The sequence below is a fragment of the Haliaeetus albicilla genome, chromosome 5 (genome assembly GCF_947461875.1).
Source record: "Haliaeetus albicilla chromosome 5, bHalAlb1.1, whole genome shotgun sequence".
NCBI lineage: Eukaryota > Metazoa > Chordata > Aves > Accipitriformes > Accipitridae > Haliaeetus > Haliaeetus albicilla.
Genome location: NC_091487.1, coordinates 49,014,070 through 49,029,948, shown reverse-complemented (window position 1 = coordinate 49,029,948; position 15,879 = coordinate 49,014,070).

The following is a 15,879-nucleotide window of genomic DNA, read 5'->3' as shown; positions in this document are numbered from 1 at the left end:
ATATGAAATGAGAAATCCTTCCATCTAACTGATTTTGTTCATTGCCTGAACACCAACCACAAGTTTTCATGCCAAGTATACTGTCCTTACAAAGACATTCCTCCTCATCTGTGTTTCTGGCTTTGAACAGTAAAGTTGAAAACTGAAAAATGGTTCTTGATAGAAAAGGTTATGTGAATTTGCTTGATTTGCATACAGAAGTATGAGGTGAAATGGGAAAACACAGTAAAGATAAATACGACGGGGCATATTTTATTGTTCATCAGGAGGAAGGACCTTGACTTCTGTTTGAGAGCTACACCATAAAGAGTGCTATCTAACTTGCTGTTACAAAACATGTCAGTGTAGATCTAGGATTAAGTGTTTAAAATAGTCTTTCTGACTCATTGGAGGCATCTTCCTATCATCTTTTTGTTAGAGATGTAATTTTTCATGGGTGCCAGTTGACGTCCTACATGTTCAGCTCAATCTAGTAGAAAATACACTTTGAGAAAATGTGGCCCTAAACCTCAGTTTCCCCTTAGAGTTAGTCTTAGGCAATAAACAGTGGTGGATACTTCTGATTTCTGTCTGGGTTTAAGACCTTTTAATTGGAGTTATCTTTAATGATTCTTGGCATGCAGTAAGTAGTCTAGCATCATAAAAGTGCTCCCTTCTCAGAGTGACAATCAAATTAATTTCAATCCCATTTCTCCACTTTTCTGTTCTCTGTTCTCTTCTCCCCACGCTGTCATTTGTTCAACTGTCTTCTGGCACAGACAGCTGGTGTAAAGAAGAATAATTAATTTTCCAAATTTGGCACTGATACGAAGAGGTTGGAAGTGTAGACATATCATTTTTGAAGTCATTAGTGAAATTCTAGCTCATTGCCAACCCTAATAAAGGATTATAATTTACAGACATGCAGAATGAACTTTAAAAGACATAAATGACACTGAATACTTCATAACTGAATGGACAAATCATGATAACCAAGTGACAATAGAAAAACCTTGTGTGTGTTATGAGAAATCCAAACTACATGATGAATGACATATAACTTCAATTGTAAAACCTCCAAAAGATCTTGGAAACCAATTATTCTAACTCCTTTCTCAAAAAATGGGGTCACCTTACATGACTTTATGTGCCTGTGTCACTATACCCATTTGTTCATTAATCTAAATTCAGCTTTTTAAAGTGTTTTTTTTCTTACTGCAGAAATGTCAGGATTTTGTTAGTCCATGGACTATACTCACAGTAGGGCACGGTACTGCAGTGAGCTGTATACTTTGGGATGGGAAAAACCACCTTTAGGTTCTGGGGACAGGCAATCGGTTTCGTATGAAGGATTTCAGCATGACCATTACTTTCACTGACCCTCCATGCAAACTCACCAAGAAGCTAAAATGAACTGTGGATTAATCATTTGACTCCAGTAAAACTTCAAATGAGTATTTTTGAACTTTTTCTGAGCCTTCACTGCTTGAGGGAAGCTTCCTTTAAAAAAAACCCAAACAACTCCCCATGTTGCCCTGTGGTTTTATCTTAGTGCTCAGAAACACTCTTAGAGGGCTGTGAGCAGTGCTTATCTTGCAAGTTAGTATTGTATCCTTGTTATCTTACTAATTGTCATGGTTTAACGCCAGCCAGCAACTAAGCACCACACAACCACTCACTCACTCCCCCCCACAGTGGTATGGGGGAAAGAATCAGAAAGAAGAGGTGAAACTCATGGGTTGAGATAAGAACAGTTTAATAGAACAGAAAGGAAGAAAATAATAATGATAATAATAACAATAATAAAATGAAAATTTTAATAAAAGGTTTGGAATATACAAAACAAATGATGCACAATGCAATTGCTCACCACTCACCCAGTTAGTTCCCGAGCAGCAATTCCCCCAGGCCAACCCCCCCCAGTTTATACACTGGGCATGATATCCATGGTCTGGAATACCCCTTTGGCCAGTTGGGGTCAGGTGCCCTGGCTGTGTCCCCTCCCAACTTCTTGTGCCCCTCCAGCCTTCTTGCTGGCTGGGCATGAGAAGCTGAAAAATCCTTGACTTTAGACTAAACACTACTTAGCAACAGCTGAAAACATCAGTGTGTTATCAGCATTCTTCTCATACTGAATGTAAGACATAACACTATACCAGCTACCAGAAAGAAAAGTAACTCTAACCCAGCCAAAACCAGGACACTAATTTTCTCCACTTATTTCTTGTATTCGCTCACTGTTTTTTTGCTTATATCACTGATTGCCATAAGCTGGGAGGGAGCCAGATTCCTGAGCTCAGGAAAGTGGGATGAGAGCATTACACGTCACCCTTGGAGGAGTAAGATGGCTGTGTCCAGGGTCGGCTCCTTTGCTGTCGAGAGCTGCTGTGAATGAGGTAGGAGTGAGCGCCCACCTTCTCCCCGCGGTGCCCCACTCAGTTGCACCGCAGCTATGCCTGCGCTCAGTCTCACACCACCGCGATGCTGACCCTGATCCCGACCTGCTGACTTAAATTCTTGGCTTGATCTTGGACCTGCCTTACCGCAGTCATCTTGAATGTTGGACTGAGTGCTGCTGCTGAAGTAGGGCTTGCTTTCTCTCTGCGTGCTCGGATAGACAGGCCTACAGCAGAAGTGTATGGTACCATTACTTTCATTTTGCCACCGTTCGTAGTCACTATCTAAGCTGAAAATGATCTGATTCCTTGGCTAAGATGACAAGTGCCTCCCTATATAGTTCCCTCCTTTCTCAGACCTGAAGCATATCCTTTTTTTACAATCACTAGTAGTTCTTCAAGGAGCAGTACTCTGGTTTTCACCTTCACCTAAGTTGTCTCAGTTACTACCCTTCAAGAAACAAAAAGGACTTTGCCATTAAAAAAAAAAAAAAAGGAAAAAAAGAAAAGAGAGAAGGAAAAAAAGAGAAAACAATCAAATAAACTGAACAAAAAGAAATTATCGATAAAGGCATACTTCCAAACACCATCTGTAACAGGAGCACTGACAATATGTGCCTGGAATACCTTATCATAAAAGGATGCAAATCAAAACTCATTTCCCTTTATTTTAGTTTGTTGACAGCAGATGTTGTGAACATTAAAAGCAGACAGTGAATGTGTGGAGAGACATATTAAATGGCTCTGTGGAATGACTGACACTTCTGAGTTGTAGGGAATTAACTGATGAAGAGATGATCATGTTTACTGACTTTGAAGCTATCACAGAGTTATCTTTGTTGAGTTCATAAAATGGAGATGCTGACTCAGAGTTTGATTAATAGTTTTATCTTGCAGCTGAATTATTCAACAATTAAAAATACACTTTAAAAAGGGGAGATTCTTTTTTTTGAAGTCTTTTAAAAAGCTTAGAATGCTAATTAGAAATAGGCTGCAAAATTAAGATCAGCATGCATGTGATTTGTTTGCCTGTTTGTTTTGATAAGATGGTTTTTTATCTGAAATCAAACATACACTGAAAGAAAATAATGGCGATCTTGACGGTCTGTTTCACCTACAGGAACTTGTTAGTCTAGCTTTGCCAAGACTTCACTTGTTTTGTTGGTTTTAAAAGCTGATGAACATTTATGTAATGTTCACATAAATGTGAACCACAAGGACAGAATTATTTTCTGTTTAACAGATGTCAGTTTCTCAGCATTAAATCCTGTTTATTTACAGCAGATAATAACAATGTCTTGCAGTCTCTCTCCAATTGATTAGCTACACTAGTGACTTCAGCTGTCTGTTGAATATATTTAACCTCGTCTTTGCTGTCATATCAGCAAAGATAGACTTTTTCAATGAAATTCAAGCTGTTACGTCAATCTTTGCTTTTAAAAGCAAATACTTTTTTTCATTCATCTTCTGGTATTAGAAAAGCTGCAAGACAGATGACACCAGACAGGAGTTTCCACAGGGCACGTTTTTCTTCCAAAGAGTGAGAACAGCTGTTCTTTTGCAGTGCCAGGGAAGTATTTGGGGATGTGTCACTACGCTGTGCTAAAGGCACAGAATTTGTGTCAAGCTGGTCAGAGTTATGGACTGATGCCGTTCTTTCATGCTGGACTTGACCAACTGACTTGGATGGAGTAATACTGCAGGATAGATTCTGCATGCATGGCATGGAATCCCGCAGACAGACACTATGCTACACTAGGTGTATTAATGTTCTTTAATAACACTACAATACTAATTAGTCTATAGCAGAAATTCATAGAGGTATAGGATATTAAAATTCATGATAACTGACTCACCACAATGCAGATAAGTTCATGCCAGCTTATAACAACCTGAAGTAACTTACTAATGTTTTCTGAACATTACCCTTGCCTCTCCTTCTTTGTCCCCTTTCAACCCCCTTGACTCCCAATGGGATGCCTCTCTCTTGGCAACAAGTTGGAGTACATTACATCTGCATTCTGGAGAGGTCCCGAGGGTGTGTGGCTGACAGACTGATTGGTGGTAGATCTGATGTATGATTTTGTAAGAACTGTCTCTTCTGGACCTAGTCGAGGAACAAGTCTAGTTTCCTGAGACAGGTGGTGAGGTGGGCACAATGTCATGTTTGCCCTCCTCATGATGGAGGATCCAGCCTTGGCTCCGCTTTCAGGTCTCTCACAGGGACTCTGATTTCTGTGCAGGGTAGTCCTGCTGAGTCTTGTGTTTTGCAAAGGTCTTGGTGATATAGAGATGAGTACAAGCCTTAAAGGTCTTTCTAAAGAAGTACATACTGAGAGTTGTAATGAAGGAGTTAGCCTACACATGTAGAGTTATACAAGAAGGAGATTGAAGGGTGGTGTTGCATATCTACTTTGGAAAAACATTTCTTTCACACTGGTGCAATGAGCTGAAAAGATTTGCAGGAATGTAATTTCTCCGTCTGTCATCATAGAGTGCTTTATTTTGTGTAAGCAGGGGAGAAAGATGCTTGCCCTTGAGCAGCTGAAAGATGACTAAAAGCAGGCATCTAGTCTGGACATGGTGTCTCACCTAATTTTGAACTACCACTTTCAGTCAGACAAATTGTACCCATAGTGAAAAAAGAAATAAAATCTGGGAGTCTTATGAATTTTTCTTGTCACTACTCTGCATAATAAACAAAGCACAAGCAAAAGCAGATGGTGGGTATTTTAATGCCCTCACATGTCCACATATCTAGGGAAGAGAGCTTCTCATCACTGTTAGTTTCTGAACAAGTCAAATAATCTCTATTTAAGTTCTCACAGCACATCTAGGTTTTGTTGGGTTTTATTTTTCTTGGGTTTTTTTTTGTTGGTTGGTTTTTTTGGGTTTTTTTTTTTTTTTTGTGCAACACATTTTAGGGGAAAAACAAAGTTCCTTGACAAGAAAAGTTACAGCCTTTATATTTTTCCCTGAAAGCATCTATTTTAGTTAAATTGTCAAAATATGCCAATCTTTTGACAGCCAGAAATTATGTGGGTGTCTCAATATAAGAAAAACTATTTTGTTTTTAATTGTGGCAGCATCTGGAGGAGTGTCCGATCTTATAAGTAGCTCATGCCTATCTAATTTAAATAGTTGCCAGGTGGTCCAAACTATGCACATGGACTTACTGCAGGAAACTGAAGAATTCCACTGGAGCAAGTCATGTCTGAGCAGTGCTTAGTGTTGCTCGCTGGGATATGGTGACAGCTTCATGGTGTTATAATACGACGCACTTCACTGAAAGTTCTGATTAATAACACCAGGCTGATTTTTGGAAGGTATTTGACCAGGCAGTGGTTGCCTACGTATTCAGATCAGTCTTTCAGAAAATCAAGAGACGAATAAGTATTGTTGCTTCACTGCATGTATCATTCATCCTGAACTCTTTCATTATAAATGTTGAATACTTGTAATTTATATTATCAGTATGTTACGGCCTTTTGCCTAACGCATAAAACCCCATGTTATTATGTTTTTCTAGACTGTCTGGCCATGGTAAGACTAAACTACAGTTATTTAAAAATCAGCTAAACTCTTAAGAAAGTACTATAGGCCAAAGCCTACTACAGAAAACTTTCAGACTAAATGACGAATATGGTATTTCACATTTGTAAATCGTAAATCACAGAAATTAGTGAAAAAGAAAAGCACCTTTTAAATATGCACATGACAAGGTAACAATGCAAACAAAACTTACTTTATATAGGTACAAAGTAGAGCTCCTACTTTCTTTAATGCACTGATTTCTGCAACAAAGACTGGCTGAAACTTAATGGACATGTTGTTCAGGAAAGCGTACCTTGAAGTTTATTAAGTGGTAATTGAAAACTTTGGTTTTAAATGTTCTCCACAGGGGGAGGGAGGAAGCAAAGTTTTTGTTTTTTTTTTTGACAACATGTTGTTTGGATTGCATTTTAGTCTTAAAGAGGTCTGTTTTCACATCATTGGAACATAATTTACTTCTGTTGTTCCAAAATATTGCTCTTTTATGTAACTGATTTTATTCAGATCTTTTACATTTTGTAATATAAAGCTTTAAAATTACTTAAAATTATTTGTAAAATATTTCATTGAAAAATATATATTTTTAATTTGTCCACTTGACTTTTTTTTCCCCTGACTGTAGCAAAAACCTGTTTTCAGGTAAGAAGACTTCTGTGGACATGTGCAATTCTGAGAAATGTAGTCAGAATGATTTAGACCTTTAGAAGTAGGAAGATTTGAGAAACCCGTTTCCTTTCTGAAACTCAAAACCCTGAATGTATACTATTTGAATCCGCAAGCAGTTTTAGAAGTTCACATAGGGAAAAGCCTGCTTAGCTCATCCTTTCCATCTTTCTAGCATAGTTTCCACAAAATATTTTCTCATGTTTTAGTCCCGTCTAGGTTTAGAAGGCTCCAGAGACAGCAATTCTAAGCGTCCCCAGGGGGTGGAATTGGCAGAGCTCTCAGTGGGGAGGCAAAGTGTATCCAGGTCTCCCCATGGGAATCCTGCAGTGATTGATTCCTGCCGTGACTGGACTGGCAGAGCCTTGCTCTCTTGCTCAGCACCTCTGCTTCTGAATACGAGTTAACCAGGGAGCTCAGTATGATGAGCAATAGGGCTGAAAACTTATTTGAATGTAAGGACAAATTGCAATGTGAGTTAAAAGTGCTCTAAATCTCTTAGGGCCATATCCTTGCTTCAGACATCACGCCGGGTATCCCAGTGGGGGCAGGAAATATGCCTGTTCCGTGGCAGTTACAAATTCTTCTCCTCGTGCCTGGGATGCTTCATTAAAACCCAGTAAAATATTTGCAAAGGCAGACAGTGACCTAGTGCACAGATGATGATTTTGTAAACCTTGGAAATACTGGGCAACCCAGGATTAAGTAGTGCCCCTTAAATGCCACGTGCACTCAAGCCTTAAATCCATACATATTCAAACAATTCTTATTTAAAGATGTTGTAAAATCACCAATTTGCATCCTGACCTCTGGTTTTTCTTCAAATCTAACATTAAATAATACATTACAATACATACACTGCTTCTGTGAGCAGTAATATATGCAATTTAGTTTTGTGGTCACAAAAGTTAAGGATAGTACTGTAAATACAGTCAATGCATACAAATTGTTTTTCTGCATTGTAATAATGTGTGCATGAACAGTTTCTCTTGTTATGCTTGAATGATCAGAATATCATACTGTAAGAAACATAATTTATTCTCACATTTATTTGTTTATTAAAAACACAAGCCATTATACATGCTTTAACAACCAGTACTGTGTAATCTATTCCTTTATATTTCTGTGCTTGCAAATTGTCCTCGAAGGGATGAGACTCACATATTTCATCTGGAGCCTCATTAAATGTGTTCTGGATGAAGCACCAATAATAAATGTGAAAAGGAAGGATGTGCTCCTCCCCTCCCCCTTGCCATCTTCTTGCCAAGTATATATCACTATGATATTAAAACATTTAGCATGTGATAGAGAAAATAAGTGATGCACAAAGAGTGTTGCAGTAAGAAATAGGAAATCCAACCTCAGTGACATAGTGGACAACATGCAAAGTAGCCAGTCTTGAAGAAACTTTGGCAGAAAGAGAAACACCAAATATTCCGGTGGTTCTGGATGGTGACTCGGCAAGCGAACTTTTGTGGAAGGTTGCATGCAATGATCGATCATAACCAGGGATTGAGTTTCAGACCTGATTTTGGACCAAAGTTTGGAGACTGTAGAAAGTTTGGGTAATGTATTTTACTGTCTTTGGGCAAAGTCCACTGCTCTGCTTCCCTCTTTTTATGTCACAGAGGATGCTTGGCAGGCCATGCCCCTAACACCGTGCATTTGTCTGGTAGAGATGGTTCTTCCTTGCATCTACCAACAGTGCCCACTGATAAAGGGAAGTACTGATGTTGGATTCTAATAAACTCCTTTTCTTTATTCCAACCTACTGTTCATAGCTTTAATGCAAGAGTAAGCTTTCTCATTAGTTAATATAATACTCAGCATCACTTTCAGCTATGAACATTTTTTTATCAGTAATTTATCTACCAACAGATTAGCTACTTTGTGTCAAATCAAGGGAGGTCAGACTTATTTTTCAATCTATTCAAACTGAAAGATTAAGAAGTCTACAGCATGAATTTGCATTCAGTTGGGTTAGCTTTTAAAAATATTAATGAGAAATTAAGTTTCTTTAAGAGAATCTGGTAATTTTGAAAAACATCAAATTAGCAGAAAGGGAAAAATAAGCTTTATTGTTTTACTTAAAATTAATACAGTATAGATGGTGCTATTATAAGTTCCTTCTATCTATTCCCGATTTCTTTTGGAGAGACTGATTTATGATCAAAGTTGAGTTCAGTTTTTACAGTCATGTATGCTGCCCACAACAGTATATTCAGAAGAGACAGACCACAGAGACATCAAAGGAACTGTGTTGTTGGTACATTTTATGATAAAACATAACTTTCTGCTGGAAAATACACTGGTGCAATCCATTCATATCACATTGGCAACAGAACAGCCATCAAACAAAAATACTCTTATTGTCTTGAAATGTTATTTTTTTCAACACAAAACAAAGCTCCTATGAACACTTATTTAGGAAAGATTTTGCCAGATTTTTTTATAGTCATATGAAATTTTCCTGGCTATCCTTCACCTGCTTATAAATTCTCAATCCTCCAGATGACAGAAAAATGGCAGGAAAGGATTTGACTCCAGAAAAGAAGAAGAAATTATCAAAAATCAAGTCACAGAATGAAAGAAGCAACATAAGGCCTAAGGTGCCTGCAAGCCATATAAGGCCCAAGTAGCATTTAAAAGATCACAAGGTTGAGCTGTCTCCTGCTTTGTGTTTGTAAAAAGTTTTCATTCTGCTTGAAGGTGCTTGTTTATGGAAATCAAAATCATTGCAGATAATTCATGATCAGAAAGAAAGATTCAATGAATTTCTAAGATTACCTCGTCCGAGTAGAATAGTTAGTTTGACGGATAAAAAGTATGGAAAGTACCAAAGGACTAGCAGTAGATACATATTCGCTTTTATATTTCTCTAAAAGGCTGAGATCCAACATTTATTCCAAAGTGAAATTAAACAATTTAACAATTACCTTCAAACATTTGTCATTTAAATGCTTGAACATTTCATAAGACAAATTATCCATGTCTGGTGGAAGAAATTCTGAAAACCAGGTTATACCTCTTCAGGTTCATTAACTCTGAATCTTACATCGTAATATAAATCATTTCCAACCCAATTTTCAAGAATAGAATTAAATATTTTTTTAAAAATCAATTCTCATGCAGCAAAAAATCAGGTTCAGAGTTACCACCACTGCTATTATTAGCAAAGCCCATCTATCTTCCACAATCTCAAATCACTTTTAATTAATCCAGATATTGAAGGATAAATCCCATTACATCTGATGCTTTCTATCTTATCCCATGTCTTGTATAAAGTATTTTTATTAATAATATCTCTGACATTGCCTCTTTGAATCCACAGCTTTGCCTTAAGTGGAAAGGCGCTTTGCTTTTGTGGTCTAGATCTGCTCATTATGAGGAACTTGTCGTGTTATTAAAATCTTTTGCTGATGGCATATCATTAATGGGCTTCAAGGGAACGACTGAAAAGTTTTGAATGCTCGATCTGATACAATAGACCTTCTTATGGGATGACAAAGACACACGGGTTAGGATGGATCTCACCTAATGTTAACTATGCCTAGTCACGGGAAAGAAGAGAGTCCATAGGCTTAACCTACTCACATTAAACAAATCCTTAAAATGGAAAGATGTATTTTGACATATGTGTCTTTATCCATTGACTAAAAAGAAAACTTAGGAGATAATATAAGGTGTATACTGCTTACATAGCTAGAGTTAGAAGAGCTGAATGATACCTGCAGTGCCTAGACAAATACTAACATTAAATCTTATGGTGAAGAACTATTCACCAACTAAATAAAAAGCCAGAAATGTAAGTCTAGCACCAATTCTGTTGCAATGATTGCACTTTGTCATTGTGAGCAACTAATTTTGTTCTTCTTACTTGCTAAAATAGTGGGTAGTTAGCCATATTAATTGATAAATTAAACTGACAAACATCCATGTTCATTTAAATGAATAAAATGTGCCTACATAAAAAAAAAAAAAGTATTTTACTATCACTCTGTGTGAGAATAACCTAGAATATGTCTCTACTTTGAAAACAAAGATGGCATTGATGACCCTGATTCAAAATGCTGATTTGGAGCTTTCTGAGCTTTGAAGAAAGTGGGATTTCATACGAGAATGGGCTTCATATTGCAGGTGCAGAAGACACATTTTCTTCTGCTGTTATTTATATTGTACTGATCATACACATCAGCTACCTGTGATGTAAGGAATACTATTCAGACCATTGAATACGATTCCTATACTTTTTCCACTTAGAGTTTAAAGTGCTTCCAGAGTTACTTACCATCCCACAGAATATCGGCACTGGGGTGTGTGTTTATTACCCTGATATACAGATGGCTCTGAAATCTTACAAGAAGAATAAAATAAAATGGCAAATCTCCACACAAACACTAAATAACAGAAGACACAAAAGTAAATGAGTGATAAAATGCTGTATATCATTCCTACTAATAATTTTCATACTGGGTTATGAAATGAAGAATTTTTCATTTAATTTACCAATCAAAAGAAAAAAAAGTCAGACCTCTGTAGAGTAGAGCTAAATTGGATTTCAATGAAGACTGAAGCAGAGAACTATACTAGTTGTTACTTTTGAGGAACAACTAAGTTAATAACTTCTTTCACTCAGAAGGATAGGAATAACAGCCTTCAAAAACATCAGCTGCCTATACTTCCAGGCACAGATTTAAAGTGAGGCTTAGATCATTACTAAAGCAGGGAGTAAAGAAGGTCCAGAGAGTGAATTGTCAGCATTATGTACAGTTCTTTCATCTTCACATTAAAAATTTATTGCATTTACAAGCCATGTGGTTTGCAAGTATGTTTTCTTGGCTGATTAATCTTTATTTATGCTAACAGGGATAAGCCCAGTGTCCAGTGACTCGATGAAAATTAATTAACTTAATAATTTTATTAAAATGCCACTTGGAGATGTGTTAATTGCCAAAAGAAAAAATATGCTGACACTGATGCTGAGGTTGTAACTGGAACTCGTACCGCTGCTCTGCCCCTCCTCCTCCTGTCCCTTCCCCCAGTCCTCGTGGGGAAGATGCAGTGGGAGCCCAGGTATGCAGCAGTGACCGTTCCACATCCTCGTCCTTCTCCTGGTTCCCGCAAAGGGCAGCCCCAAGGAGCAGGAACACCCTTCCACAGAACCTCCACAAGTCTCCTTGCAGATGCCAGGTTTATCTGTGGCGTCACGAACCGTCTCTGCTTCCCCATTTCCTGGGCTCTGCGCATGGCAAGTCACTTACCACACTGAAGACTATCTTGATTTAATAGATTAAACGTGGATTTTAGAAAAGTATGTGTGCGTTCAAGTATTTTGCTGGAATAGGGCTTAAATATCATTATTTGTTCCCTGGGGACATGCTGCTGTGATTCTTGGCTGCATTATTTGTTATTTATACTGCACCATCAGCGCCTAATAGTCAGCAAACAAATGTTTCAGTCTTATTTGAACATCTGCTTAACCTCTTCCATTATTCTAAACTTGATTGTTACAATGAAACAAAGGAAAACAAAAAATGAGAAGTAGATGACTTCTTGGGGCTAACAATTCTGCAGCAATGAATATAGATTAGAGCTCGATACATCGTCCTAAGTACCACATCAATATCAATAAAACCAAATGAGAGGTTGGACTAATGCATGGACTAGCATCACTGAGTCCCCCTTCCCAGCCAGTGCCTTGAAAAAGGCTTTCCGTTGTCCCCTGAGATGGAAAAAGCTTTGTTTCTAGAACTGGAGTCCTCTAACTCCCTGCCAAGTGAGGCTGCCCAACCTGTTCCTAAATAAGCTGGGAACTCATCTTCATCCCTAAAACTCAGGTGTGAGCCCTGGCAATGATGGAGCAATTTACCATTGAACAGTCTTTAAAAGCAAGCTTTTAAAGATTATGCTAGTCATCTTCAGTCATATATTTAGTCAGAACTATACTAATGGCTGAACAGAAGATGGTGAGCAGACCTGTCCCTGTAACAGTAACTAGTTAAATGGGATGTTGTGTGAACAGAACCACATGAATGTCCCTATGTCAACATCCCATGGTTATCGGAACCAGAAAATGCAAGTTTTCATTTAATAATTACACGCTTCTGAAATATTTTTACATATTTTACTGGATTATTTTTCCCTGAAAAGCAGTGAAATACTAAGTAATTACCCAGAACCTACACATGCCAATTTTTGGCAAAGCATACAGTGTTGCCATAATAAAACAAGAGAGAAACTAAGCACCATGCCCTTCAACCCATTAGCAGTCAGGGCTGAGGCACCGCATTGCTTCAGTGATCTTTGTGGACCAGAGCCTTTCTTTCGAGGAGGAAAAACTTTGGCAGGCAGACTCACTTACCTTTTCCTTGCTCTATGTGACCTTTTGCAGCTGGGAGACTGAGGGACCTAATACTAAGATGGATTAATACACTGTCATGGTTTAACCCCAGCCAGCAACTAAGCACCGCGCAGCCGCTCACTCACTCCCCCCCCATCCAGTGGGATGGGGGAGAAAATCAGGAAAAGAAGTAAAACTCGTGGGTTGAGATAACAACGGTTTAATAGAACAGAAAAGAGGAAACTAATAATGATAATGATAACACTAATAAAATGACAACAGTAGTAATAAAAGGATTGGAATGTACAAATGATGCGCAGGGCAATTGCTCACCACCCGCCGACCAACACCCAGCCAGTCCCCGAGCGGCGAATCCCTGCCCCCCACTTCCCAGTTCCTAAACTAGATGGGACGTCCCATGGTATGGAATACACCGTTGGCCAGTTTGGGTCAGGTGCCCTGGCTGTGTCCTGTGCCAAATTCTTGTGCCCTGGCTGGGCATGAGAAGCTGAAAAATCCTTGACTATAGCCTAAACACTACTGAGCAACAACTGAAAACATCAGTGTTATCAACATTCTTCACATGCTGAACTCAAAACATAGTGCTGTACCAGCTACTAGGAAGACAGTTAACTCTATCCCAGCTGAAACCAGGACATACACATAGGATCTAAGGAAAGTTGTTAACTAATAAGAGTGATTTAAATGAAGAACCTACTTTTTCACTACTTGGAAGTAGAGAGAACAAACACAGTGTGGAAAAGGGAGGAAGACACAAGATATGCTAAACCCAGTATGTTTTCTCTACAGTTTGATCTCAGGTATCATTCTTAGATGTGTTCCATTTAAGCACAAAAACTTAAGAGTCCACACTGATGAAGTGCTATCCATCCTGGACAAAGGTAGAGGTTACCATTGAAATCATAACTCCATTCAAACTGGTCATCTGCACAATTTGCAAGAGAAATAATAGCTGGTGAAGGTACTCAGATTTCCAGCAATTCTTCATATGTTTCTAAAAGAACTAGTACATTCTTCAACATATAAATATATGTTGAAATCATTATTGACCAGGATAGTTTGCTGCATCAGAGACAGTAGACTGAGCCCAGCGATCCCAGTGAGATATAAAGGTGATTACACCACTTAACACCCACTACTTCAGGAAACCACAGTTTAAGCAGCTGCACTGCGAAAGCCTTAGTTATTTATCCTGAATGTCTCAGCTGAGGGCAGAATCTTCCCACCGAGGCCTGCAAGAGAAAGGTACATTCAGAGAAGCAGGAGCGACGATGCAGGTGGAGTCCAAGCTGTAGAGGGTCCTCAAAGTGTGTTTTCTTTCTTTTGCTGTGAGGGAAGGTGTGGCTGTTAGGCTGCTTCTCTGTTCTGGATGAACTGGACGGGGAGTCGAGTGCAATCTGGGGAAACCAGGGAAAGGAAGCTCCTACTTTTCTGAAAAGTATATGACTTGAATTTAGAAGAGTTCTTGATTTTATTTTCCATTATGTGTGTATATGTACTGTGTTCAGGCTGCATAAATTGTTTTACTCCTACAAGAAGACTCAAAGCATATTTACAAAATAAAATGTGTGTAATTAATTAGAGGAAAATACACAAGACTATCACCAAATCTCCTGCATAATTAGAATAGTAAAGTTGCTGTGCAGGAGTCAATAAAACTTTAACTTGCTTTTGATAAGTGAATAAACTATATACTATATGTTTTCTACTGAAAAATTAAAAGACCCTCTGGAAACTCCAGTCCCAATTATATGTATGTATACACATGTTACTATGTAATTTATCAAATAATAAATCTCTGTGGAGGACAAACACATTACAGTCGACAATGTCATGCTGTTGTGAAAAAGCATCATACTGGGATGTATAAACAGGCATACAGACTGCAAGACACATACAGTAATTACTGTTTTCAGTATGGGTGATGCCTTAGGTGATGTACTGTGTTCATTTTGGGCACTACAATTCAAGAATGAAGTGGACCATTTGGACAGCAAAAAGATTGATCAAACATCTGAAAGTTATGACTTTTGGAGAAGGAGAGAACACACTGGGGTTATTAAGCTCACAAAAAAAGAAAATTTAGGGGGAGACACAGTAACAGACTTCAAATATATACTGCCTTCTGCCAAAGTTGAATAATCCACTCTCCTGTCCCTGCTGAACAGGCCAGGAAATAGTGGCCTTAAATTGCCGAAAGGAAGATTCAGGTTAGACACTTGGGGAAAAGAAAAAAGGAGTCTGAAGCACTTGGAGGTACTATAATAAAGTTTGCAATGGCTAAGAAGCTTTAGCCAGTGAAAATTTGTAGGGAGTAGATTAGATGAATATTTTTCAGAAGTGACACAGGTGTCTATGAATTCGTCTTGAAGGCTAGGATTGACCTAATATTGCTTCCCTTTCTTTATTTCTCTGATTCTGAGACTTCTGAGCAGTGCTCTTGGGTTAGTTTCCAGCCTGGGATAAGAGGAGACTGCAATGTTCTTTGATCTGAAGCACAGAGTATGTGGCTCAGACAAAAGATTCATTTAGCCAGAAATTTGGTATCTGTCAATGGATGCTTGGGAGAAATGCAGGAAAAATAACAGGATATATAGAATGAAATCCTTACACTTATTTTCCAGCTAGTAATTATTATATCAGTTTAAGTCAGGGACTCTCTGAGCTTAATAGTACGCGTGGATAATTGTGTTTAACAACCCACAGATGGATTTATCTTCCATGTATTTGTTTAATTGATTTAGAACAGTCAAACCTGAAAGCTAAAACTTGTGCTCCAGTCTAGAACTCCAAGAAACAGAAGCTTTCATGCTGAAATAGAGACAAAAAAAGAGTATTGACTGAAAAGGCTTAATCAGCGTGTTCTGATGTTTGAAAAGTAACCAGAGGTATGAACAGGTTTTTATTCTCCATTCAGAAACCTAATGA